The 25,941-nt window shown below is 39.8% G+C and overlaps 1 long non-coding RNA gene across 1 annotated transcript in view; it reads left to right on the top strand.

The window, feature by feature from the left end:
- The window catches only part of LOC133103593 (uncharacterized), a 330,085-nt gene that overhangs the window by 118,696 nt on the left and 185,448 nt on the right, over positions 1 to 25,941 (top strand). Inside the window, exon 6 of the long non-coding RNA XR_009703328.1 lies at positions 23,037 to 23,158. This is a non-coding gene — a long non-coding RNA (uncharacterized LOC133103593). The remainder of the gene's footprint in view (positions 1 to 23,036; positions 23,159 to 25,941) is intronic.

Genomic DNA, 25,941 nt, shown 5'->3' with positions numbered 1-25,941 from the left:
TCCTGGCCATTGTAAATAGTGCTGCAATGAACAGTGGGGTGCATGTATCCGTTCGAATTGTGTTTTTTTCTGGTTATATGCCCAGGAGTGGGATTGGTGGATCATATGGTAGCTCTATTTTTAGTTGAGGAACCTCCATACTGTTCTCCACAGTGGCTGTACCAATTTACATTCCCACCAACAGTGTTGGAGGGTTCCCTTTTCTCCACAGTCTCTCCAGCATTTATTGTTTGTAGATTTTTTTGATGATGGCCATTCTAACCAGTGTGAGGTGACACCTCATTGTAGTTTTGATTTGCATTTCTCTAATAATTAGTGATGTTGAGCATCTTTTCATGTGCCTTTTGGCCATCTGTTCCACTGGCACCTTTCTACGACTGGGGAGGCTGTGTGCTGTGAGGGTTGTGGACCAGATAGACCAAGATTTTTCTGGGACAAACTGGTGCTGCTTTTGTGAGCATGTGTGGAAAGGGTCCAATTTTATTGATGCCTCTTGGGTGAAATCAGAAGGTCAGGGCAGTGAGAAAATGATCAATGCATCTGGGGATTCTTAAAGGCTGATGTGTACAACCTTGAGTTGCTCATGGATATTTCTTTTCCTCCCCCCGCAAAAGGGGACAGGAGGGTGGGTAACAAGAGGCCTCTAGGTACCAGGAAGCAGCAGCTGTGCTTTGTTCCTCTGTGGGTGGAAAGTATTCTGGGACTCAAGGAGGCAGCTGGAGACCAAAGGACTGCTTGAAGCTGGGCAGCAGCACGGGAAGGACGGCTTTTAATTAAAGCTCTCTCTGCTTCGTTGCAGTGGCTAAGAGGTCAGCTTCCAAGAATTCTGTCCTCTAGCTTGTTAGGACCCTCAGTCTTAGCTGGGTTTGAGAAATGTATCCTTCTTAGCACATCTTCCTTTACAAACTTTAAAAGGGGTATCTACTGGCTTTTGAAGGAAACTGGCTAAATTTTGGTTAGACTGTCCCCGCCCTATCAGCTAGCCTGGATGTGCTGATCATTCCATGTTTGAGTCACCATGCACCCTCCCCACCAATTCAATTTGTACCTTTCCTTTTTGCTCTGTGCCATGTGAGGCTATGTAATTTGTAAATTGCACTATCTGGGCTCCCTTACCTTCTGGCTTCTGCTTGGGTTTGGCCAATGAGAGGAGATCAGAGTGTGGGAAGGGAGAGACTAGGGTCTTTATTCCCTCCCACTCTGTGGAGGTACCATGTCTCTGACACTAGCCCCCTTCCATGTCTCCTTCTCATCGGGTGATCCCTCTTCGATGGTTCCATTTCTTACTGGGCTTTACTAAACTACTTGCTCTGGAATCCTTCTCTGGCGGTCAGCTTCTGGTGGACCCAACCAAGACACCACCTAATTGGCTATCTTGAAAGAATGGTCAGCATGAACATGGATAAGAGATGTTAGGATTCAAACAACACTTGTGCTGTTACAGCCCTGAACCAACCAGAGAGGAAGATTGTCTTTGGAGTCAAGTGGGTTAACAATGGGATTTAATCCTGTTAGATAACTGCTTCCAGCTACTTGGGGAAGGAAAGCAAGCACATGGCCCTGTTTGGGATTCACCTTGGATATGTGTCTAACTTTGCTTGTTCTGGGTTGCTACCATAGTAACAAGAGTAATTAATTTTAGTTACTACATCTCTCTTTTCTCACCACCTCCCTCCACTCCAGTTCATTCTGAACTTGCTTTGAAGTATTTTAGTGAAGCAGTCAGAACTCCTATCTACCTTCATCTGAACATTGATAATGTCCTCTTTCTGATTTTATCAGGCTCCATGTTCCTGTCGTATGTATCTCCATTTCTTTGGTGATAAAGCACATGCACATTATAGCTCAGGCCCTTAAACAGGGTTCGGCAATTAAAACACACAGATGCATCTGGGACAGTGGTTGGGCCCCTTGTCAACTCAGAACATCTGCTTGGCAGATGGGGACACCTTGGTTTATTGCTGTCATTAGGAGCTGTCAGTCAGAGGAACTGAGACCTGCATTGCCCTCTGAGGTGTTAAATATTAAAAGCTTGCATTTCCAACCAAGAGCTCAGTTCTACTTCACATTTTTTTTTTTTAGTTCTCAGTTTTTGTTCACCAGTGTGTATTCGTTTCTAGGAGTTGTTCAAAAGGCAAATGATGGTCTTTTTTGATTGACACCTCTCACCCAAAAGTAATAGACATGATAAATGTAGCAGCTTCTTGTGATTCTCTGGGCTGCTCCCCCTCAGCCTGTCTGATTTCAGAACCTCTGGGGTAGACGGTTCCATGTTGATATATCAGAACCATGGAATACTATGCAACTTAAAAAGTCAGGGGTAAGTCTACTCATCCACTCAGTAGCACCTGGCCCTGGGATGGGTTCTTGGAAATAAAAATGTCAGACCTTATCCCTGAAACAGTATAGTTCACAAGACCACCTCCATGAGACCATGGGGGTTGATGAACATGGAACAAGATAATTAAAATATACCCTGACAAGTTAATGGAAATACAGGAATTAAGTAAGGTTGGGGTGATGAGCATATTTTGGGTGGAGACCCCAGATCCCAGCATGTAAGTTGTGGCAAATATCATCAGCGACCAGACCTAAAGACTTAGCCTCAGAGGAGACAAATGGACTGCCCATTGTTCGTAGGCCTTTCGCATTGTAAGACCTTGGATGTCAGCTGGCCCAACCCTCGCTTGTCTCCTCTCCACAGAATCCTTACAAGGTAATCACCCAGCCGCTGCTCGGCACCGCCTGGTACTACCTCTGGTGATGACATGTAGCCTGACTGGACAGTACAGACAGAAGTAAGCCATTCCTTGTGACTTTGCCCATCGACTCTGGTTTTACCCAAGTATTTCTGCTTCTTCCACACAGCAACCCTTCCTATTTGGGCTGGCACTTTGCATATTCTGCTCCAGAATGAACAAACCCTGGTTTCTTTAGCTGTTCACTGTTCACCAACTGACATCTAGTAGTCCTGTCAATTCTTCCTTCTAAATATCTCTTTTTTGTTGTTGTTGTTGTATGTTCATTTACTTTTATTTTTTAAAAACTTTTATTGGCGTATACTTGCTTTACAATATTGTTTTGTTTTTTATTTTAACATCTTTATTGGAGTATAATTGCTTTACAATGGTGTGTTAGTTTCTGCTTTATAACAAAGTGAATCAGTTATACATATACATATGTCCCCATATCTCTTCCCTCTTGCATCTCCCTCCCTCCCACCCTCCCTATCCCACCCCTCTAGGTGGTCACAAAGCACCGAGCTGATCTCCCTGTGCTATGCGGCTGCTTCCCACTAGCTATCTGTTTTACGTTTGGTACTGTATATATGTCCATGCCACTGTCTCACTTTGTCCCAGCTTACCCTTCCCCCTCCCCGTATCCTCAAGTCCATTCTCTAGTAGGTCTGCGTCTTTATGCCTGTCTTGCCCCTAGGTTCTTCTGATCTTTTTTTTTTTTTTTTAGATTCCATATATATGTGTTAGCATACGGTATTTGTTTTTCTCTTTCTGACTTACTTCACTCTGTAGGACAGTCTCTAGGTCCATCCACCTCACTACAAATAACTCAGTTTCGTTCCTTTTTATGGCTGAGTAATATTCCATTGTATATATGTGCCACATCTTCTTTATCCATTCATCTGTCGATGGACACTTAGGTTGCTTCCATGTCCTGGCTATTGTAAATAGAGCTGCAATGAACATTGTGGTACATGACTCTTTTTGAATTATGGTTTTCTCAGGGTGTATACCCAGTAGTGCGATTGCTGGGTCGTATGGTAGTTCTATTTTTAGTTTTTTAAGGAACCTCCACACTGTTCTCCATAGTGGCTGTATCAATTTACATTCCCACCAACAGTGCAGGAGGGTTCCCTTTGCTCCACACCCTCTCCAGCATTTATGGTTTGTAGATTTTTTGATGATGGCCATTCTGACTGGTGTGAGGTGGTACCTCATTGTAGTTTTGATTTGCATTTCTCTAATGATAAATGATGTTGAGCATTCTTTCATGTGTTTGTTGGCAATCTGTATATCTTCTTTGGAGAAATGCCTATTTAGCTCTTCTGCCCATTTTTGGATTGGGTTGTTTGTTTTTTTGATATTAAGCTGCATGAGTTGCTTGTATGTTTTGGAGATTAATCCTTTGTCAGTTGCTTCATTTGCAAATATTTTCTCCCATTCTGAGGGTTGACTTTTCGTCTTGTTTATGGTTTCCTTTGCTGTGCAAAAGCTTTTAAGTTTCATTAGGTCCCATTTGTTTATTTTTGTTTTTATTTCCATTTCTCTAGGAGGTGGGTCAAAAAGGATCTTGCTGTGATTTATGTCATAGAGTGTTCTGCCTATCTTTTCCTCTAAGAGTTTGATAGTGTCTGGCCTTACATTTAGGTCTTTAATCCATTTTGAGTTTATTTTTGTGTATGGTGTTAGGGAGTGTTCTAATTTCATTCTTTTACATGTAGCTGGCCAGTTTTCCTAGCACCACTTATTGAAGAGGCTGTGTTTTCTCCACTGTATATTCTTGCCTCCTTTATCAAAGATAAGGTGACCATATGAGCGTGGGTTTATCTCTGGGCTTTGTATCCTGTTCCATTGATCTATATTTCTGTTTTCATGCCAGTACCATACTTTCTTGATTACTGTAGCTTTGTAGTATAGTCTGAAGTCCGGGAGCCTGATTCCTCCAGCTCCGTTTTTCTTTCTCAAGATTGCTTTGGCTGTCTGGGGTCTTTTGTGTTTCCATACAAATTGTGAAATTTTTTGTTCTAGTTCTGTGAAAAATGCCATTGGTAGTTTGATAGGGATTGCATTGAATCTGTAGACTGCTTTGGGTAGTATAGTCATTTTCACAATGTTGATTCTTCCAATCCAAGAACATGGTATATCTCTCCATCTATTTGTAGCATCTTTAATTTCTTTCATCAGTGTCTTATAATTTTCTGCATACAGGTCTTTTGTCTCCTTAGGTAGGTTTATTCCTAGATATTTTATTCTTTTGGTTGCAATGGTAAATGGGAGTGTTTTCTTAATTTCACTTTCAGATTTTTCATCATTAGGTATAGGAATGCAAGAGTTTTCTGTGCATTAATTTTGTATCCTGCTACTTTACCAAATTCATTGATTAGCTCTAGTAGTTTTCTGGTAGCATCTTTAGGATTCTCTATGTATAGTATCATGTCATCTGCAAGCAATGACAGCTTTACTTCTTCTTTTCTGATTTGGATTCCTTTTATTTCTTTTTCTTCTCTGATTGCTGTGGCTAAAACTTCCAAAACTATGTTGAATAATAGTGGTGAGAGTGGACAACCTTGTCTTGTTCCTGATCTTAGTGGAAATGGTTTCAGTTTTTCACCATTGAGGACGATGTTGGCTGTGGGTTTGTCATATATGGCCTTTATTATGTTGAGGAAAGTTCCCTCTATGCCTACTTTCTGCAGGGTTTTTATCATCAATGGGTGTTGAATTGTGTTGAAAGCTTTCTCTGCATCTATTGAGATGATCATATGGTTTTTCTCCTTCAATTTGTTAATATGGTGTATCACGTTGATAGATTTGCGTATATTGAAGAATCCTTGCATTCCTGGGATAAACCCCACTTGATCATAGTGTATGATCCTTTTAATGTGCTGTTGGATTCTGTTTGCTAGTATTTTGTTGAGGATTTTTGCATCTATGTTCATCACTGATACTGGCCTGTAGTTTTCTTTCTTTGTGACATCTTTGTCTGCTTTTGGTATCAGAGTGATGGTGACCTCGTAGAATGAGTTTGGGAGTGTTCATCCCTCTGCTATATTTTGGAAGAGTTTGAGAAGGATAGGTGTTAGCTCTTCTCTAAATGTTTGATAGAATTTGCCTGTGAAGCCATCTGGTCCTGGGCTTTTGTTTGTTGGAAGATTTTTAATCACAGTTTCAGTTTCAGTGCTTGTGATTGATCTGTTCATATTTTCTATTTCTTCCTGGTTCAGTCTCGGCAGGTGGTGCATTTCTAAGAATTTGTCCATTTCTTCCAGGTTGTCCATTTTATTGGCATAAAGTTGCTTGTAGTAATCTCTCATGATCGTTTGTATTTCTGCAGTGTCAGTTGTTACTTCTCCTTTTTCATTTCTAATTCTATTGATTTGAGTCTTCTACATTTTTTTCTTGATGAGTCTGCCTAATGGTTTATCAATTTTGTTTATCTTCTCAAAGGACCAGCTTTTAGTTTTATTGATCTTTGCTATCATTTCCTTCCTTTCATTTTCATTTATTTCTGATCTGATCTTTATGATTTCTTTCCTTCTGCTAACTTTGGGGTGCTTTTGTTCTTCTTTCTCTACTTGCTTTAGGTGCAAGGTTAGGTTGTTTATTTGAGATGTTTCTTGTTTCTTGAGGTAGGATTGTATTGCTATAAACTTCCCTCTTAGAACAGCTTTTGCTGCATCCCATAGGTTTTGGGTCGTCGTGTCTCCATTGTCATTTGTTTCTAGGTATTTTTTGATTTCCCCTTTGATTTCTTCAGTGAGCACTTCGTTATTAAGTAGTGTATTGTGTAGCCTCCATGTGTTTGTATTTTTTACAGATCTTTTCCTGTAATTGATATCTAGTCTCATAGCGTTGTGGTCAGAAAAGATACTTGATACGATTTCAATTTTCTTAAATTTACCAAGGCATGATTTGTGACCCAAGATATGATCTATCTTGGAGAATGTTCCATGAGCACTTGAGAAAAATATGTATTCTGTTGTTTTTGGGTGGAATGTCCTATAAATATCAATTAAGTCCATCTTGTTTAATGTATCATTTAAAGCTTGTGTTTCCTTATTTATTTTCTTTTTGGATGATCTGTCCTTTGGTGAAAGTGGGGTGTTAAAGTCCCTTACTATGATTGTGTTACTGTCGATTTCCTCTTTTATGGCTGTTAGTATTTGCCTTATGTATTGAGGTGCTCCTATGTTGGGTGCATAATATTTACAATTGTCATATCTTCTTCTTGGATTGATCCCTTGATCATTATATAGTGTCCTTCTTTGTCTCTTGTAATAGTCTTCATTTTAAAGTCTATTTTGTCTGATATGAGAATTGCTACTCTAGCTTTCTTTTGATTTCCATTTGCATGGAATATCTTTTTCCATCCCCTCACTTTCAGTCTGTATGTGTCCCTAGGTCTGAAATGGGTCTCTTGTAGACAGCATATGTATGGGTCTGGTTTTTGTATCCATTCAGCCAGTCTGTGTCTTTTGGTGGGAGCATTTAATCCATTTACATTTAAGGTAATTATCGATATGTATGTTCCTATTCCCATTTTCTTAAATGTTTTGGGTTTGTTATTGTAGGTCTTCCCCTTCTCTTGTGTTTCCTGCCTAGAGAAGTTCCTTTAGCATTTGTTGTAAAGCTGGTTTGGTGGTGCTGAACTCTATCAGCTTTTGCTTGTCTGTAAAGGTTTTAATTTCTCCATCAAATCTGAATGAGATCCTTGCTGGGTAGAGTAATCTTGGTTGTAGGTTTTTCTCCTTCATCACTTTAAATATGTCCTGCCACTCCCTTCTGGCTTGCAGAGTTTCTGCTGAAAGATCAGCTGTTAACCTTATAGGGATTCCCTTGTGTGTTATTTGTTGTTTTTCCCTTGCTGCTTTTAGTATGTTTTCTTTATATTTAATTTTTGATAGTTTGATTAATATGTGTCTTGGCATGTTTCTCCTTGGATTTATCCTGTATGGGACTCTCTGTGCTTCCAGGACTTGATTAACTATTTCCTTTCCCATATTAGGGAAGTTTTCAACTATAATCTCTTCAAATATTTTCTCAGTCCCTTTCTTTTTCTCTTCTTCTTCTGGGACCTCTATAATTCGAATGTTGGTGCGTTTAATATTGTCCCAGAGGTCTCTGAGACTGTCCTCAGTTCTTTTCATTCTTTTTTCTTTATTCTGCTCTGCAGTAGTTATTTCCACTATTTTATCTTCCAGGTCACCTATCCATTTTTCTGCCTCAGTTATTCTGCTATTGATCCCTTCTAGAGTATTTTTAATTTCATTTATTGTGTTGTTCATCGTTGCTTGTTTACTCTTTAGTTCTTCTAGGTCCTTGTTATATGTTTCTTGCATTTTGTCTATTCTATTTCCAAGATTTTGGATCATCTTTACTATCATTATTCTGAATTCTTTTTCAAGTAGACTGCCTATTTCCTCTTCATTTGTTAGGTCTGGTGTGTTTTTACCTTGCTCCTTCATCTGCTGTGTGTTTTTCTGTCTTCTCATTTTGCTTAACTTACTGTGTTTGGGGTCTCCTTTTCATAGGCTGCAGGTGCGTGGTTCCCGTTGTTTTTGGTGTCTGTCCCCAGTGGCTAAGGTTGGTTCAGTGGGTTGTTTAGACTTCCTGGTGGAGGGGACTAGTGCCTGTGTTCTGGTGGTTGAGGCTGGATCTTTTCTTTGTTGTGGGCAGGTCCACGTCTGGTGGTGTGTTTTGGGGTGTCTGTGGCCTTATTATTATTTTAGGCGGCCTCTGTGCTAATGGATGGGGTTGTGTTCTTGTCTTGCCAGTTGTTTGGCATAGGGTGTCCTGCACTGTAGCTTGCTGGTCATTGAGTGGAGCTGGGTCTTGGCATTGAGATGGAGATCTCTGGGAGATTTTCACCGTTTGATATTACGTGGAGCTGGGAGGTCTCTTGTGGACCAGTGTCCTGAACTTGGCTCCCCCACCTCAGTGGCACAGCCCTGACGCCTGGCTGGAGCACTAAGAACCTGTCCTCCACAGAGCTCAGAACAAAAGGGAGAAAAAAAAGAAAGAAAGAAAGAAGAAGATAAAATAAAATAAAGTAAAATAAAATAAAAAAGTTATTAAAATAAAAAATAATTATTGGGCTTCCCTGGTGGTGCAGTGGTTGAGAATCTGCCTGCCAATGCAGGGCACACGGGTTCGAGCCTTGGTCTGGGAAGATCCCACATGCCATGGAGCAACTAGGCCCGTGAGCCACAACTACTGAGCCTGCACGTCTGGAGCTTGTGCTCTGCAACGAGAGGCCGCGACAGTGAGAGGCCCGCACACCGCGATGAAGAGTGGCCCCCGCTCGCTGCAACTAGAGAAAGCCCTCGCACAGAAACGAAGACCCAACACAGCCAAAAATAAATAGATAGATAAATAAATAAATAAATAAATAAATAAATAAATAAATAAATAAAATTTTTAAAAAACTTGTTAAAAAAATTATTATTAAGAAAAAAATTTTTAAGTAATAAAAAAGAAAATGGACAGACAGAACCCTAGGACAAATGGTAAAAGCAAAGCTATACAGACAAAATCACACACAGAAGCATACACATACACACTCACAAAACGAGAAAAAGGGAAAAAATATATATATATCGTTGCTCCCAAAGTCCCCCTCCTCAATTTGGGATGATTCATTGTCTGTTCAGGTATTCCACAGATGCAGGGTACGTCAAGTTGACTGTGGAGGTTTAATCCGCTGCTCCTGAGGCTGCTGGGAGAGATTTCTCTTTCTCTTCTTTGTTCGCACAGCTCCCGGGGTTCAGCTTTGGATTTGGCCCGGCCTCTGCGTGTAGGTCGCCTGAGGGCGTCTGTTCTTCGCTCAGACAGGACGGGGTTAAAGGAGCAGCTGCTTCGGGGGCTCTGGCTCACTCAGGCCGGGGGGAGGGAGCGGTACGGAGGAGGCGGGGCGAGCCTGCGGCGGCAGAGGCCGGAGTGACGTTGCAGCAGCCAGAGGCGCGCCGTGTGCTCTCCGGCGGAAGTTGTCCCCGGATCACGGGACCCCGGCGGTGGCGGGCTGCACAGGCTCCCAGGAGGGGCGGTGTGGATAGTGAGCTGTGCTCGCACACAGGCTTTTTGGTGGCGGCAGCATCAGCCTTAGCGTCTCATGCCCGTCTTTGGGGTCCGCGCTGATAGCCGCGGCTCGCGCCCGTCTCTGGAGCTCCTTTAAGCGGCGCTCTGAATCCCCTCTCCTCGCGCACCAGGAAACAAAGAGGCAAGAAAAAGTCTCTTTCCTCTTCGGCAGCTACAGACTTTTTCCCCGGACTCCCTCCCGGCTAGCTGTGGTGCGCTAACCCCTTCAGGCTGTGTTCAAGCCACCAACCCCAGTCCTCTCCCTGCGATCCAACCGAAGCCCGAGCCTCAGCTCCCAGCCCCGCCCGCCCCGGCGGGTGAGCAGACAAGCCTCTTGGGCTGGTGAGTGCTGCTCGGCACCGAGCCTCTGTGCAGGAATCTCTCCGCTTTGCCCTCCGCACCCCTGTGGCTGCGCTCTCCTCCGTGGCTCCGAAGCTTCCCCCCTCCGCCACCCGCAGTCTCCGCCCGCGAAGGGGCTTCCTAGTGTGTGGAAACCTTTCCTCCTTCACAGCTCCCTCCCACTGGTGCGGGTCCCATCCCTATTCTTTGTCTCTGTTGTTTCTTTTTTCTTTTGTCCTACCCAAGTACGTGGGGAGTTTCTTGCCTTTTGGGAGGTCTGAGGTCTTCTGCCAGCGTTCAGTAGGTGTTCTGTAGGAGCTGTTCCACATGTAGATGTATTTCTGATGTATCTGTGGGGAGGAAGGTGATCTCTGCGTCTTACTCTTCCGCCATCTTGAAGCTCCTCCTCTTCTAAATATCTCTTGAATCTGGTTCCTTCTTTTCACCTCCATAATTAATTGGCACAGAAAATAAGACAAAAAGCCATGTGGCCCTTACTATCAGTTATTCTATTTTGGACCCCCCTCTTTTCTGCTTTAGATAAATGCAGCAGTCTCCTATCTGGCTCCTCAGCTTCCATTTTGCCTTTTCAACTTCACTTTCATTGTAGGCAGAGTGATTCTTTCAAAAATAAAAACACCACTGTGACATTTCCCTGTTTAAAACCATTCAGTGGTTGCCCCATGCTCTTCACGCAAAGCACCAAAATCCTTAATATTCCCCTCAAGTTTTGGCCCTTTCCAATCAAGGCTCTCAGCACTTCCCTTGGCAGCTGACATGCTGACCTTTTTAGAAAGTGTTTCAGCATCTTGATTGTGCCATGACTTTTCTGGTCCTCCAGTATTCATGTACATGTGTCCTCTGCCTGCAACACGTTCCTCTGAGCCACCTGGATAACTTCTGCTCATTTTTTAAGTCTGAGTTTATAAGTAAATTCCTCTAGCAAGCCTCTCCTGAGAGGTCCCACCTCTCCAGGTTAGGGGTCTATGGTACAGATTTTTTTCTTTTTTCTTTAATAATTAAGATAACTTACATACACTTAAGTGAACCCACTTTAGGTATATAGCCACTCAAGTCAAGATATAAAACAGCTCCAGCATTCCCAAGGCTCCCTCATGTTTCCTTTAGCAGATACTTCTCAAAAGTAACTGCTGTTTTGACCTCTATCACCATAGATCAGTGTTGCCTCCTTTTAAACTTCTTATAAATGGAATCACACTGTATTCACTTTTTGTATTTGGCTCCTTCCCCTCATCTGTATTGTGACAAGCTCACTCTTTTTCCTTCCTGTGTGTTATTCCATTGTATGACCCACTGTAGGAATATGCCATAATTTTTTGATCCATTCTGTTCTTGATGGGCATTTCAGTTATTTTCCATTTTTTTTGGTCTACTATGAATATTGCTGCCATGAACCTTAGTGTTTTTTTCTGAACATATGCATTCATTTTTTCTTATACTGTGTATAAGAATGTATATTAAATGATACAAATGAACTTACTTACAAAACAGAAATAGAGTCACAGATGTAGAATACAAACTTATGGTTACCAGGGGGGTTAGGGAAGGGGAGGGATAAATTGGGAGATTGGGATTGACATATACCCACGACTATATATAAAATAGATAACTAATAAGGACCTACTGTATGGCACAGGGGCCTCTACTCAATACTCTGTAATGACCTGTATGGGAAAAGAATCTAAAAAAGAGTGGATATACGTATATGTATAACTGACTCACTTTGCTGTACAGCAGAAACTAACACAACATTGTAAATCAACTCTACTCCAATAAAAATTTAAAAAGAATATATATTAATATGTAAGAATACACATTCTTATATATTTTTCTTATACTGATAGATTTTATTTTTTCAAAATATTTGCTGACTCTTCCTTTCAAACTCTTCCCCATTGGACCCATCCTTGCAAGTGGATTTTATTTCCACCAAACTGCCACAAGTGCTGGCCTTGTAACCTACTTTGTCCACTAAAATGTGATAGAAAAAAAGTATGTCATTTCTGATCAGAAGCTTTCAGAACTGTTGCGTGGTTCTGCCATTGTGCTTTTCCCTCTGATATGAGGTTGGCATAGAGCCTGGTTCTCCATTCTGGGTCCTAGAATGAAGTGCAGGTAAGAGCAGGGCCACAGTTGACTCACAATGGACATCAATAAGACTGAGAATTAAACATTTATGTTTACAAGAAATTGAAGTCTAGGGATTGCTTGTTACTACAGCAAAACTTAATCTAAGTTGACTGATGCAATGCCTCACCTTCTACTCCCTTTGTGCCTTATATATACCCGTCATAAAATGGCACACATTCCAATGACGTGTTGTTGAACTCTCTCCATTTGCCCCTTCCTACCACACCCCAATCTCTAAGGGTGGTGATTGCGCATGTCTTGATCATTGTTGTAAATTCACTACCTAGTACTTTGATGAACAAACAGTAGGTTTACAATACATACTCACTCAATGGGAATGGCTTTCAACCTTTTGTTGATGGGAAAGTCAATTTTCCTAGGTGTCCTCCGTGTAGTGGGAGACCTGGAATGGACCACCATTTCCAAGTATTGTCAGATTAGTGAGAAGAAGATAGTAGCTCTCACTCTTTTCCTGAGAACACCTATTTCTTTTCTTTTTTTTAAATTAATTTTTATTGGAGTATGGTTGCTTTACAATGTTGTGTTAGCCTCCACTGCACAACAAAATGAATCAGCCATACACATACAGATATCCCCTCCCTTTTGGACTTCCTTCCCAATTAGGTTACCACAGTGCATTAGGTAGACTTCCCTGTGCTATATGTTCCCATCAGTTGTCTATTTTATACATAGTATCAATAATGTATATGGAGAACACCTATTTCTGATGTGTAGTTCAAGGTGGCCTTAGTCTATTAATAGTGACGTCCCACTGTTGGTTCTTGTTGACTTCACTGTTGACTCAAACTCTGGAATTTCTCTTTATGGCACTACTGTTAAGCCAGTTTCCCCACTCTGGGTTTGGGCAGAGATGTCTCCGATGAACTTATTGATCCTCATGTGCCTCTGTCATTAAGCCCACTCTCGTCTTTCTCTGGAGTCTGGTTTACTTGTTTGTTTATTTTAGCCATGCTTTCCTCACTGCTTTCTCATTTCTTGTATCTGGTTTTTCTATCTCACCCTGTCCTCTAGCAACACCGAATTACTCCATTTCAAATCTTATCGCAAACTTCCGTCTGCTTCTGACTGATGTGGGCATTTATCGCTTCTAGCAAATTGAGCTTCACTGTGCTGGAGTCTAAAGATGCCAGAGTAAGAAACAGCTTGATCAAAAATTAGCACCTGCAATTTTGGGCACCTGCTATTGTAACTTTTGATTTAGGGATCAGAATTTTTTTTTTTTTTTTTTTTAAGATATAAGACAATATTTAATTTTAAGTTTGTTTTTTTTTTTCACACACACTGTATTTTATTTTTACAAGAGATAAATAGACTGACACCAAGCATTGTACATGGAAGACCACAACAAAAGCAACAATGATTGCAATTACCAAACATGAAACACACTCATACTATGTCATAATATTGACATTCAGTCCAGTAATCCTCCACTGCAACAGCTCCTTTACTTTGCAGTGAAAATTGATTTGTATATTCTTTGCCTCTGAGTTCTTGTGGGATTTTTTCTTTTTTTAAATTCAACCAGAAAGTCACAAAAATTATACTCATCCTCATCAGTTCACTCAGTCCCATGTAATTAATTTTTTTTTTCATCTTGATCTTTTGTTAGCACTTTTATGAGCTCATCAGTTTTTCATTAGAGTTCTGAAAATGCTTATTCATTCAGTTCAGCAGTACAGTCAGGTACCAGAAACCTGTACTTGTCAAAGTCTTTTCCATGAATTTCCTGAAGATGAAACCCTTTTATAGGAACATATTTACAAAAGCATCAGAGTACACCCAGAACTGTCTGTAAATGACAAAAGACTTAAAAATGACCACGGTTAAAGATTTGATGAAAGTTCATAATAATGCAGTTGACAAGAAAATTAGTTATTTCTGAGATATACATTTTAAAGTAATAACTAGGATTATGACTTATAACATTATACCAGAACATATAAGATTTTTAGAAATTTCATGTAATGTCTGAAACATTTATATTAACATATTTCCATACAAATAACCCAATGAAAGTTTAGTATTAGTTGTTTTGTTTGTTTGTTTATACTGCAGGTTCTTATTAGTCATCAATTTTATACACATCAGTGTATACATGTCAATCCCAATCGCCCAATTCAGCACACCACTATCCCCACCCCACCGCAGTTTTCCCCCCTTGGTGTCCATATGTCTGTTCTCTACATCTGTGTCTCAACTTCTGCCCTGCAAACCGGCTCATCTGTACCATTTTTCTAGGTTCCACATACATGCGTTAATATACAATATTTGTTTTTCTCTTTCTGACTTACTTCACTCTGTATGACAGTCTCTAGATTCATCCACGTCTCAACAAATGACTCAATTTCGTTCCTTTTTATGGCTGAGTAATATTCCATTGTATATATGTACCACAACTTCTTTATCCATTCGTCTGTTGATGGGCATTTAGGTTGCTTCCATGACCTGGCTATTGTAAATAGTGCTGCAATGAACATTCGGGTGCATGTGTCTTTTTGAATTACGGTTATCTCTGGGTATATGCCCAGTAGTGGGATTGCTGGGTCATATGGTAATTCTATTTTTAGTTTTTTAAGGAACCTCCATATTGTTCTCCATAGTGGCTGTATCAATTTACATTCCCACCAAGAGTGCAAGAGGGATCCCTTTTCTCCACACCCTCTCCAGCATTTGTTGTTTGTAGATTTTCTGATGATGCCCATTCTAATTGGTGTGAGGTGATACCTCATTGTAGTTTTGATTTGCATTTCTCTAATAATTAGTGATGTTGAGCATCTTTTCATGTGCTTCTTGGCCGTCTGTATGTCTTCTTTGGAGAAATGTCTATTTAGGTCTTCTGCCCATTTTTGGATTGGGGTGTTTGTTTCTTTAATATTGAGCTGAATGAGCTGTTTATATATTTTGGAGATTAATCCTTTGTCCGTTGATTCGTTTGCAAATATTTTCTCCCATTCTGAGGGTTGTCTTTTCGTCTTGTTTATGGTTTCCTTTGCTGTGCAAAAGCTTTGAAGTTTCATTAGGTCCCATTTGTTTATTTTTGTTTTTATTTCCATTACTCTAGGAGGTGGATCAAAAAAGATCTTGCTGTGATTTATGTCAAAGAGTGTTCTTCCTATGTTTTCCTCTAAGAGTTTTATAGTGTCCAGTCTTACATTTAGGTCTGTAATCCATTTTGAGTTTATTTTTGTGTATGGTGTTAGGGAGTATTCTAATTTCATTCTTTTACATGTAGCTGTCCAGTTTTCCCAGCACCACTTATTGAAGAGACTGTCTTTTCTCCATCGTATATCTTTGCCTCCTTTGTCATAGATTAGTTGACCATAGGTGCGTGGGTTTATCTCTGGGCTTTCTATCTTGTTCCATTGATCTATGTTTCTGTTCTTGTGCCAGTACCATATTGTCTTGATTACTGTAGCTTTGTAGTATAGTCTGAAGTCAGGGAGTCTGATTCCTCCAGCTCCGTTTTTTTCCCTCAAGACTGCTTTGGCTATTCGGGGTCTTTTGTGTCTCCATACAAATTTTAAGATGATTTTTTCTAGCTCCGTAAAAAATGCCATTGGTAATTTGATAGGGATTGCATTGAATCTGTAGATTGCTTTGGGTAGTATAGTCATTTTCACAATGTTGATTCTTCCAATCCAAGAACATGGTATATCTCTCCATCTGTTGGTATCATCTTTAATTTCTTTCATCAGTGTCTTATAGTTTTCTGCATACAGGTCTTTTGTCTCCCTAGGTAGGTTTATTCCTAGGTATTTTATTCTTTTTGTTGCAATGGTAAATGGGAGTGTTTCCATAATTTCTCTTTTAGATTTTTCATCATTAGTGTATAGGAATGCAAGAGATTTCTGTGCATTAATTTTGTATCCTGCAACTTTACCATATTCATTAATTAGCTCTAGAAGTTTTCTGGTGGCAGTTTTAGGATTCTCTATGTATAGTATCATGTCATCTGCAAACAGTGACAGTTTTACTTCTTCTTTTCCAATTTGTATTCCTTTTATTTCTTTTTCTTCTCTGATTGCCGTGGCTAGGACTTCCAGAACTATGTTGAATAATAGTGGTGAGAGTGGACATCCTTGTCTCGTTCCTGATCTTAGAGGAAATGCTTTCAGTTTTTCACCGTTGAGAATGATGTTTGCTGTGGGTTTGTCATATATGGCCTTTATTATGTTGAGGTAGGTTCCCTCTATGCCTACTTCCTGGAGAGTTTTTATCATAAATGGGTGTTGAATTTTGTCAAAAGCTTTGTCTGCATCTATTGAGATGATCATATGGTTTTTATTCTTCAATTTGTTAATATGGTGTATCACATTGATTGATTTGCGTATGTTGAAGAATCCTTGCATCCCTGGGATAAATCCCACTTGATTGTGGTGTATGATCCTTTTAATGTGTTGTTGGATTCTGTTTGCTAGTATTTTGTTGAGGATTTTTGCATCTATATTCATCAGTGATATTGGTCTGTAATTTTCTTTTTTTGTAGTGTCTTTGTCTGGTTTTGGTATCAGGGTGATGGTGGCCTCATAGAATGAGTTTGGGAGTGTTCCTTCCTCTGCAATTTTTTGGAAGAGTTTGAGAAGGATAGGTGTTAGCTCTTCTCTAAATGTTTGATAGAATTCACCTGTGAAGCCATCTGGTCCTGGACTTTTGTTTGTTGGAAGATTTTTAATCACAGTTTCAATTTCATTACTTGTGATTGGTCTGTTCATATTTTCTGCTTCTTCCTGGTTCAGTCTTGGAAGGTTATACCTTTCTAAGAATTTGTCCATTTCTTCCAGGTTGTCCATTTTATTGGCATAAAGTTGCTTGTAGTAGTCTCTTAGGATGCTTTGTATTTCTGCGGTGTCTGTTGTAACTTCTCCTTTTTCATTTCTGATTTTATTGATTTGAGTCCTCTCCCTCTTTTTCTTGATGAGTCTGGCTAATGGCTTATCAATTTTGTTTATCTTCTCAAAGAACCAGCTTTTAGTTTTATTGATCTTTGCTATTGTTTTCTTTGTTTCTATTTCCTTTATTTCTGCTCTGATCTTTATGATTTCTTTCCTTCTGCTAACTTTGGGTTTTGTTTGTTCTTCTTTCTCTAGTTCCTTTAGGTGTAAGGTTAGATTGTTTACTTGAGATTTTTCTTGTTTCTTTAGGTAGGCTTGTATAGCTATAAACTTCCCTCTTAGAACTGCTTTTGCAGCATCCCATAGGTTTTGGGTTGTCGTGTTTTCATTGTCATTTGTCTCTAGGTATTTTTTGATTTCCTCTTTGATTTCTTCAGTAATCTCTTGGTTATTTAGTAATGTATTGTTTAGCCTCCATGTGTTTGTGTTTTTTATGCTTTTTCCCCTGTAATTCATTTCTAATCTCATAGCGTTGTGGTCAGAAAAGATGCTTGATATGATTTCAATTTTCTTAAACTTACTGAGGCTTGATTTGTGACCCAAGATGTGATCTATCCTGGAGAATGTTCCGTGCGCACTTGAGAAGAACGTGTAATCTGCTGTTTTTGGATGGAATGTCCTATAAATATCAATTAAATCTATCTGGTCTATTGTGTCATTTAAAGCTTCTGTTTCCTTATTTATTTTCATTTTGGATGATCTGTCCATTGGTGTAAGTGAGGTGTTAAAGTCCCCCACTATTATTGTGTTACTATCAATTTCCTCTTTTAACGCTGTTAGCAATTGCCTTATGTAATGAGGTGCTCCTATGTTGGGTGCATATATATTTATAATTGTTATATCTTCTTCTTGGATTGATCCCTTGATCATTATGTACTGTCCTTCCTTGTCTCTTGGAACATTCTTTATTTTAAAGTCTATTTTATCTGATATGAGTATAGCTACTCCAGCTTTCTTTTGATTTCCATTTGCATGGAATATCTTTTTCCATCCCCTCACTTTCAGTCTGTATGTGTCCCTAGGTCTAAAGTGGGTCTCTTGTAGACAGCATATATATGGGTCTTGTTTTTGTATCCATTCAGCAAGCCTGTGTCTTTTGGCTGGAGCATTTAATCCATTCACGTTTAAGGTAATTATCGATATGTATGTTCCTATGACCGTTTTCTTAATTGTTTTGAGTTTGTTTTTGTAGGTCCTTTTCTTCTCTTGTGTTTCCCACTTAGAGAAGTTCCTTTAACATTTGTTGTAGAGCTGGTTTGGTGGTGCTGAATTCTCTTAGCTTTTGCTTGTCCGTAAAGCTTTTGATTTCTCCATCAAATCTAAATGAGATCCTTGCTGGGTAGAGTAATCTTGGTTGTAGGTTCTTCCCTTTCATCACTTTAAGTATATCATGCCACTCCCTTCTGGCTTGTAGAGTTTCTGCTGACAAATCAGCTCTTAACCTTATGGGAGTTCCCTTGTATGTTATTTGTCGTTTTTCCCTTGCTGCTTTCAATAATTTTTCTTTGTCTTTAATTTTTGCCACTTTGATTACTATGTGTCTCGGCGTGCTTCTCCTTGGGTTTATCCTGTATGGGACTCTCTGCGCTTCCTGGACTTGGGTGGCTATTTCCTTTCCCATGTTAGGGAAGTTTTCAACTATAATCTCTTCAAATATTTTCTCTGGTCCTTTCTCTCTCTCTTCTCCTTCTGGGACCCCTATAATGCGAATGTTGTTGCGTTTAATGTTGTCCCAGAGGTCTCTTAGGCTGTCTTCATTTCTTTTCATTCTTTTTTCTTTAGTCTGTTCCGCAGCAGTGAATTCCACCATTCTGTCTTCCAGGTCACTTATCCGTTCTTCTGCCTCAGTTATTCTACTATTGATTCCTTCTAGTGTAGTTTTCATTTCAGTTATTGTATTGGTCATCTCTGTTTGTTTGTTCTTTAATTCTTCTAGGTCTTTGTTAATCATTTCTTGCATCTTCTCAATCTTTGCCTCCATTCTTATTCCAAGGTCCTGGATCATCTTCACTATCATTATTCTGAATTCTTTTTCTGGAAGGTTGCCTATCTCCACTTCATTTAGTTGTTTTTCTGGGGTTTTTTCTTGTTCCTTCATCTGGTATATAGCCCTCTGCCTTTTCATCTTGTCTATCTTTCTGTAAATGTGGTTTCTGTTCCACAGGCTGCAGGACTGTAGTTTTTCTTGCTTCTGCTGTCTGCCCTCTGGTGGTTGAGGCTATCTAAGAGGCTTGATGGGAGGCTCTGGAGGTGGGTAGAGCTGACTGTTGCTGTGGCGGTCAGAGCTCTGTAAAACTTTAATCCACTTGACTGTTGCTGGGTGGGGCTGGGTTCCCTCCCTGTTGGTTGTTTTGCCTGAGGCAACCCAACACTGGAGCCTACCCGGGCTCTTTGGTGGGGCTAATGGCAGACTCTGGGAGGGCTCACGCCAAGGAGTACTTCCCAGAACCTCCGCTGCCAGTGTCCTTGTCCCCACGGTGAAACAGAGCCAGCCCCCGCCTCTGCAGGAGACCCCCCAACACCAGCAGTTATGTCTGGTTCAGTCTCCCCCAGGGTCACTGCTCCTTCCCCTGGGTCCCGATGCACACACTATTTTGTGTACGCCCTCCAAGAGTGGGTTCTCTGTTTCCCCCAGTCCTGTCGAAGTCCTGCAATCAATTCCCACTAGGCTTCAAAGTCTGATTCTCTATGAATTCCTCCTCCCGTTGCCGGACCCCCAGGTTGGGAAGCCTGACGTGGGGCTCAGAACTTTCACTCCAGTGGGTGGACTTCTGTGGTATAAGTGCTCGCCAGTCTGTGAGTGACCCACCCAGCAGTTATGGGATTTGATTTTACTCTGATTGCGCCCCTCCTACCGTCTCACTGTGGCTTCTCCTCTGTCCTTGGACTTGGGGTATCCTCCTTGGTGAAGTCCAGTGTCTTCCTGTCGATGATTGTCCAGCAGCCAGTTGTGATTCTGGTGCTCTCGCAAGAGGGAGTGAGAGCACGTCCTTCTACTCCGCCATCTTGGTTAATCGGGATCAGAATATTTGAAGACTCTGTATTTTCTTATTGATTTGTACATGTTCTTTACATATTCTGGGAATTAATTTGTGGTTGGCTCCATGTATCACAAAAAGCTGTAATCACTTTGTTTAGTCTTCTCACTTTGTTTATAGTATCTTTTTTTTATAGAGAAGGTTTTAATTTTAATTTGTCAATCTTTCCTTTACGTTTTGTGCTTTTTATCTCTTAAGAAATTCTTCCCAGTCATGAGTTCAAAAAGAAAGTGTACATTTTCTTCTAAAAACTATTTTTCACATTTATGTCTCTAATCCACCTGCAATTTAAAAAATTATGTGTGGCCTGAAACAAAGGTATAATTTTTTGCATACAGAAGTCAAATCGTTCCCAAACTGTTGAGTGGCTATCTAGATATGTAATGCTGTCATATACTTCATTCATCTACATAGGTAGCTCTGCATTTATGCTCTCTGTTCTGTCCTAGGGGACCATGGTTTTACTCCCGTACCAATACCATACTGCCCCAGTTACTACAGCTTAACCATATTTTCCCTATCTTTTAAGGTAGACCACTCTCCTCATTTCTTGTTCTTTTTTCAGAATTGCCTTGGTTATTCTTAGATTTTTGCTCTTACATGGGGATTTTGAATTAGCACAAGTTCCACGAAAAGCCCTATTTGGATTTTGATTAGAATCCTATGGAGTTTACAAATTAATTTATGGAGAATTGGCCTCCTTATGATAGGTCTCCCTTCCCATCCGTAATACAGCTTGCCATTTATTTAGGCCTTCCAAAAGTGTTTCAGTGTGTTTTGAAATTTTTTTTCAGAAAGTCTTACACCGTTTTTGGTTAGATTTATTCCCAGGTACCTTATGATTTTTGACTGTGTGAATACTGTTTTTTAAAAAAAGTCTGTATACATTTTCTCATTTGGCTATATTTGGTGTATAAAAATAACTGATGGAATTTTTTAAAAATTTGAACTTCAGTTAACCAACTGAACTAAAATATCTCATTTGTTCTAGTAGTTTTTAGATTCTCTGGGATTTCCAGGGTAGCAATCAAATTGTAGGCAGATAATGACAATTTTGCCTTTTGTTTTTCCAATCCTTGTAGCAAATATTTCTTCCTTTTTTGCCTGTTAAATTGACTAGGATCTTCAGAAAAACAGGAGGGGAAATAATAGATTTTTGTGTGTTGTTTCTAATTTTAATGGAAATTCCCTTGAAATTTAACCATTAAGAATAATGTTTATTATAGCCTTTATTATTATTTTGCATACATCTTTCAGTTAAAAAAACCTGTTTCTTATTTGCTAAAATTGTAAGGATGGCTGCTGAATTTTATTGAATATTTTTTCTGCAACTATTGAGAAAATATATAGTATGTTTTTAGCTTTTAATATGCCAGTGTGATGCATCACGTCAAATTTTCTGACTTTTAACCATCCTTGCATAAATTCCTGGCATAAATTGTATTTGATCATATATTATGATTTTTAAAAAGTTGGCTTCAGTGGACTGTTTTATTTAGGATATTCATATTAATATTTAAAAGTGAAATTGGTCTATAATTTTCTTCTGATACTATCTGTAGAGAATTGCATTATTGTTAACAATTATTTAATTCTCTCTTCTCTTTTGTCAAGTTTGATCTTGAACCTGTGTGTGGAAGTGACTCTCTGTCAGTCCCAAGCATAAACCAAGAGATTTTAAGAGGCATTACAATTATTTACTAGCTCTCTGACTCTTTTCCTCTGCCCCCCAAATGAGCATGTTCCACATAAGGAATGCTCCTTTAGCCTGGGCCCCTGAATGCAAAGACACATGGAACAGAGTTGCAGCCGGGGCCAGGGCCTCAGCTGACCTGCAGTCCACATGTAATATGAATGAGGAATAATCTTTGTTTATGTAAGCCATGGAGATTTTTGGGTTGTCACTGCAGTAAAGCTGACTAATTAATTATCCATATCTGGTTTTAGAATCAAGGTTAATCTAGTCTCATAAGATGGTCTGGTACCTTTCTTTTCTCTTCTCTGAAAGAATTTATACAATATAGAAATAGTCTGTTCCTTGAACGTTTGGTAAAATTTGATCATAAAACTGTCTGGGCATAGTATGTTTTTGGGGGGTGTAGAAGAATTTTGACAAATGATTCTTAAAAAAATAGTTATTGACATATTCAGATTTTCTATTTTTTTCCTCTGTCAATTTTGGTTTTCTATACTTTTATAGAAAAATTCTCCTTGTATCTATGTCTTACGTCAACCTAAAGTGATTTGTAAGAATCTCTTATAATTAAAAAACTTTTCTTGTATATTAATTATGATCTAATGAGAATATTATTTGTGCCTTCTTTCTTTTTTTCTTGATCATTTTTGCAAAATAGTTTATCTACATACTTATTATTTTCAGTGAACTTGCTTGTTCTTTGTCAAAACTTCTTGTCAAAACTACTTTTTCCTATTTCATTAATTCTGCTCTTATTTTTACTTGCTTATTTCTACTTTTTTGAGTTTTCTTTCTAGGTTTAAAAGTGAATGCATAATTCATTTATTCTCAATATTTCTTACATTAGTTAGCATTAGAGAGTTGGCTGCATATAGCAGAGACCCAAAATAACTACAGCTTAAACAAGACAAAAGTTTATTTTTCTCACACATGAAAATGTAGGAGGTAGGAAATCCAGGGCTGGCATAGCAACTGTGCTTCACAAAAGCCTAAGGATTCAGTATCCTTCTATTTTGTTGTTTGTACAGTTTTCCTCTTATACACTTGTTGCAAGATAATTTATCTCTGACTCTGTTCCGACCAACAGGAAGGAGGAGGAGGAGAAGAAAGGATTTCCTCCCTTGAAGATATGACCTGGAAATTACATGCATCATGTCTGCTCATATCCCATTGGCAAGAACTCTTCTGATGGCCACACAAGAGATGCTGGTAAATTTGGTTTTTGTTCTGAGAAGCCCTGTGTCCAGCTAAAAATTAAGGGATCTGTTACTGTGGAAGGAAAGGGTAACAGATACTGGGAACAACTAGCAGCTTTGGCCACAGTCCATCCCTTTGCTACCCAAACATCCATGTGTTCCCATCTTCTCAACCATCCCTACACCAAAGGAGACAATTCCAAGGTCCCTTGTAGTTATTGAACCCAACTCAAAGTCTAGGATCTCTGGGTAATGCACGGTCCTCTCCATTAGGTCTATGTGTGGCTCTTCATGGTTAAATGACTTAAAAAAATACAAGATAAATTATCTGCCTCTCATATAGCCAATATACAATGATGAAGTAGGGTTAGGAAAACAATCATAAAAAAATCTCATTTGGACAGCGGGGAAGGTGAAACACAGAACAGCAAATGCCCCCTAATGATTGATCAAACCCCATTGCCCATCCAGTATGATTCCCTCTCTTGGACGAACTCATTAGTTCATCATCTTCTGATGTCGTCTGGCATTACCATTTTGGATGTTCTTTCTTATCCATGATCCTCCCTTGACACATCTGAAGTGGGCCGTTCAGAGCACGTTCTCCTTGTGGACTAGAAAGATTTTGAAACCCACTTCTTGATGGTACATGGCAAGTCAATTCTTTGTCAAACACCCACAGCCAGCTCTCTTTCTCTTAGAAATAAAAATTTAAACCTGAAGGTTCTGTTTTGAATTTACTTCTGTGCTTTGCTCATTACTCTCTCTTTCAACTTAGTGGCAGCTAACTAGTTGCACCTAAAACAAAGACTTCATTCATCTAATCATTTCTTAGAGGCTGGCTCCAATGTTCTGGCAAAAACATCTCTTAAAAGAAGGTGTTGAATACATTTGGGGGCCATGGTTTTATTTCCTGCTAAGTCTGGCACTACAGGGCTATCACTCCTAATAGCTGTATTTTGGGGGTAGAGAAGCAATTTTCAAACCTGAAAAACCCCAAGCAAATAAACTCCTGGTCAACTTAGATTGTAAACCGCAGGCAGAGTGTGCTTCAGTGCTAGCTGGCTAGCTTTATTTTGGATTTATATCGCTTCTCTGAAAACCACGAGCAGTGCTAACTCAGACCAACATACTCTATATATTATATATGTATTCCTCTAGCACTATAGCCTCATTGAATCTGTGTTCTATCTTCCAAAGCAGTGCAATACTATTTTGCCAAATATTTAGTCCCTGTGTAACAAGGATTACTAGTTTTCCAACCTGCAATATCTGAGTCAACATGGCCATCACCCAGTTAGTATTCTAAAGCCACATGGATATTTGTCTCTGTTATGTTCAGCACTCCACTTTAAGGTACCCAAATTAGGTGAGTCCGTGTTTAACAGAAATAGTGGCTTTAACAGGACAAATATTTTTTTCTCATGTAAAATGCTAGAAGTAGCCAGTCCAGGTCCATAAGGAGGAAGTTCTGCTCCATGAAATCCTTAGGGACTCAGGATCTTTCTGTCTTTTTGCTTCACGAGTCTTCAAGGTGTTGCCTTGTCCTTATACCTTTAGAAGCACCACAACACAGAGTGATTTGTCCTGGTTTGCCTGGGACTTTCTTGGTTTTAGCACTGAAAGTCCCATGCCCAGGGAAACCCCTCAGTACTGGGAAAACTGGTATAGTTGTTTGCTACTCTGTATCCACCCCAATTGGATGTACTGCAATACAGTTCCACAAGTTAAGGGCTCATCCTTTCACAAGACTGCCCCCACTTTAGACAGCAGCTGCAAGGGGGTCCCCAGGCCACCTGAACTTCTGACCAATTGGCTACCAGTCTAGGAGGTTCCCACAACTCCACACAGGGGTGATAATTTACTAGAATGATCCACAGAACTCACTGAAAGTATGATATTTATGATTATAATTTCAAAAGGATACACATAGGGAGAGGTCTAGAAGGGTCCTGATGCAGAGCTTCCATGGCCAATGCCCACGGATTCAAGGGTGCATCACTCTCCCAGCACATCAGTGTGTGCACCAATCAGGAAGCTCCTCTGAGCTTTGGTGTTCAGAGTTTTTATTAAATGGGCAAGATTGATTAAATCATTGGCCACGTGATTAAACTCAATATCCTGCCCACTGCCCTCTCCCCAGAAGTTGGGTGCTTAAAAGTCTTAGCCCTCTAATCATGTGCTTGGTCTTTCTAGTGACCAGCCCCTATCCTGAAGCTCTCTAGGGTTCCACCATGTGTCATTTCATTAGCATAATAGAGATGCTCCTATCACTCAGTAAATCCCTAGGATCTTTGAAGCTCCATGCCAGGAACCTGGGACAAAGACCAGACAAATTATTTACTATACCACAGCCAACCTACTGCCACTATGTCTATATTTCTATCAGCAGGAAGGTGAAAAGTGTCAAGAAGTCACTTTGAGGACATGATCAGAAAACTGTACATATTACTTTTGTTTACAGTCCACTGGCCAGAACTTCAACACTGGCCATTCTAACTATGAGAGAGGCTGGGAAGGGTGGTCTTCATTCTGAGCAGCCGTGTGCCTACCTAGAAACCAGAGGTTTTATTATTACAGGAAAGAGGGGGCATAGATATTAAGGTACAGGTCCCAGTCTAAGCCATATTTCTTTCTTTGATAATTTATTAAGCCTACACATTTTCTTTGATGTCCTGTTTTAGCTTGTAGGATACTACACGATTGGTATGCAATATTTTCATTGCTTCTCAGTTCCCAGTATTTTGTAATTTCCCTTGTGATTTCCTCTATATCCCATGGGTCACTTAAAGATTG

This window comes from Eubalaena glacialis, chromosome 13 (assembly GCF_028564815.1).
Source record: "Eubalaena glacialis isolate mEubGla1 chromosome 13, mEubGla1.1.hap2.+ XY, whole genome shotgun sequence".
Classification (NCBI taxonomy): Eukaryota; Metazoa; Chordata; class Mammalia; order Artiodactyla; family Balaenidae; genus Eubalaena; species Eubalaena glacialis.
The sequence above is the reverse complement of the archived record's forward strand: the minus strand, read 5'-3'. Positions and strand labels throughout refer to the sequence as shown.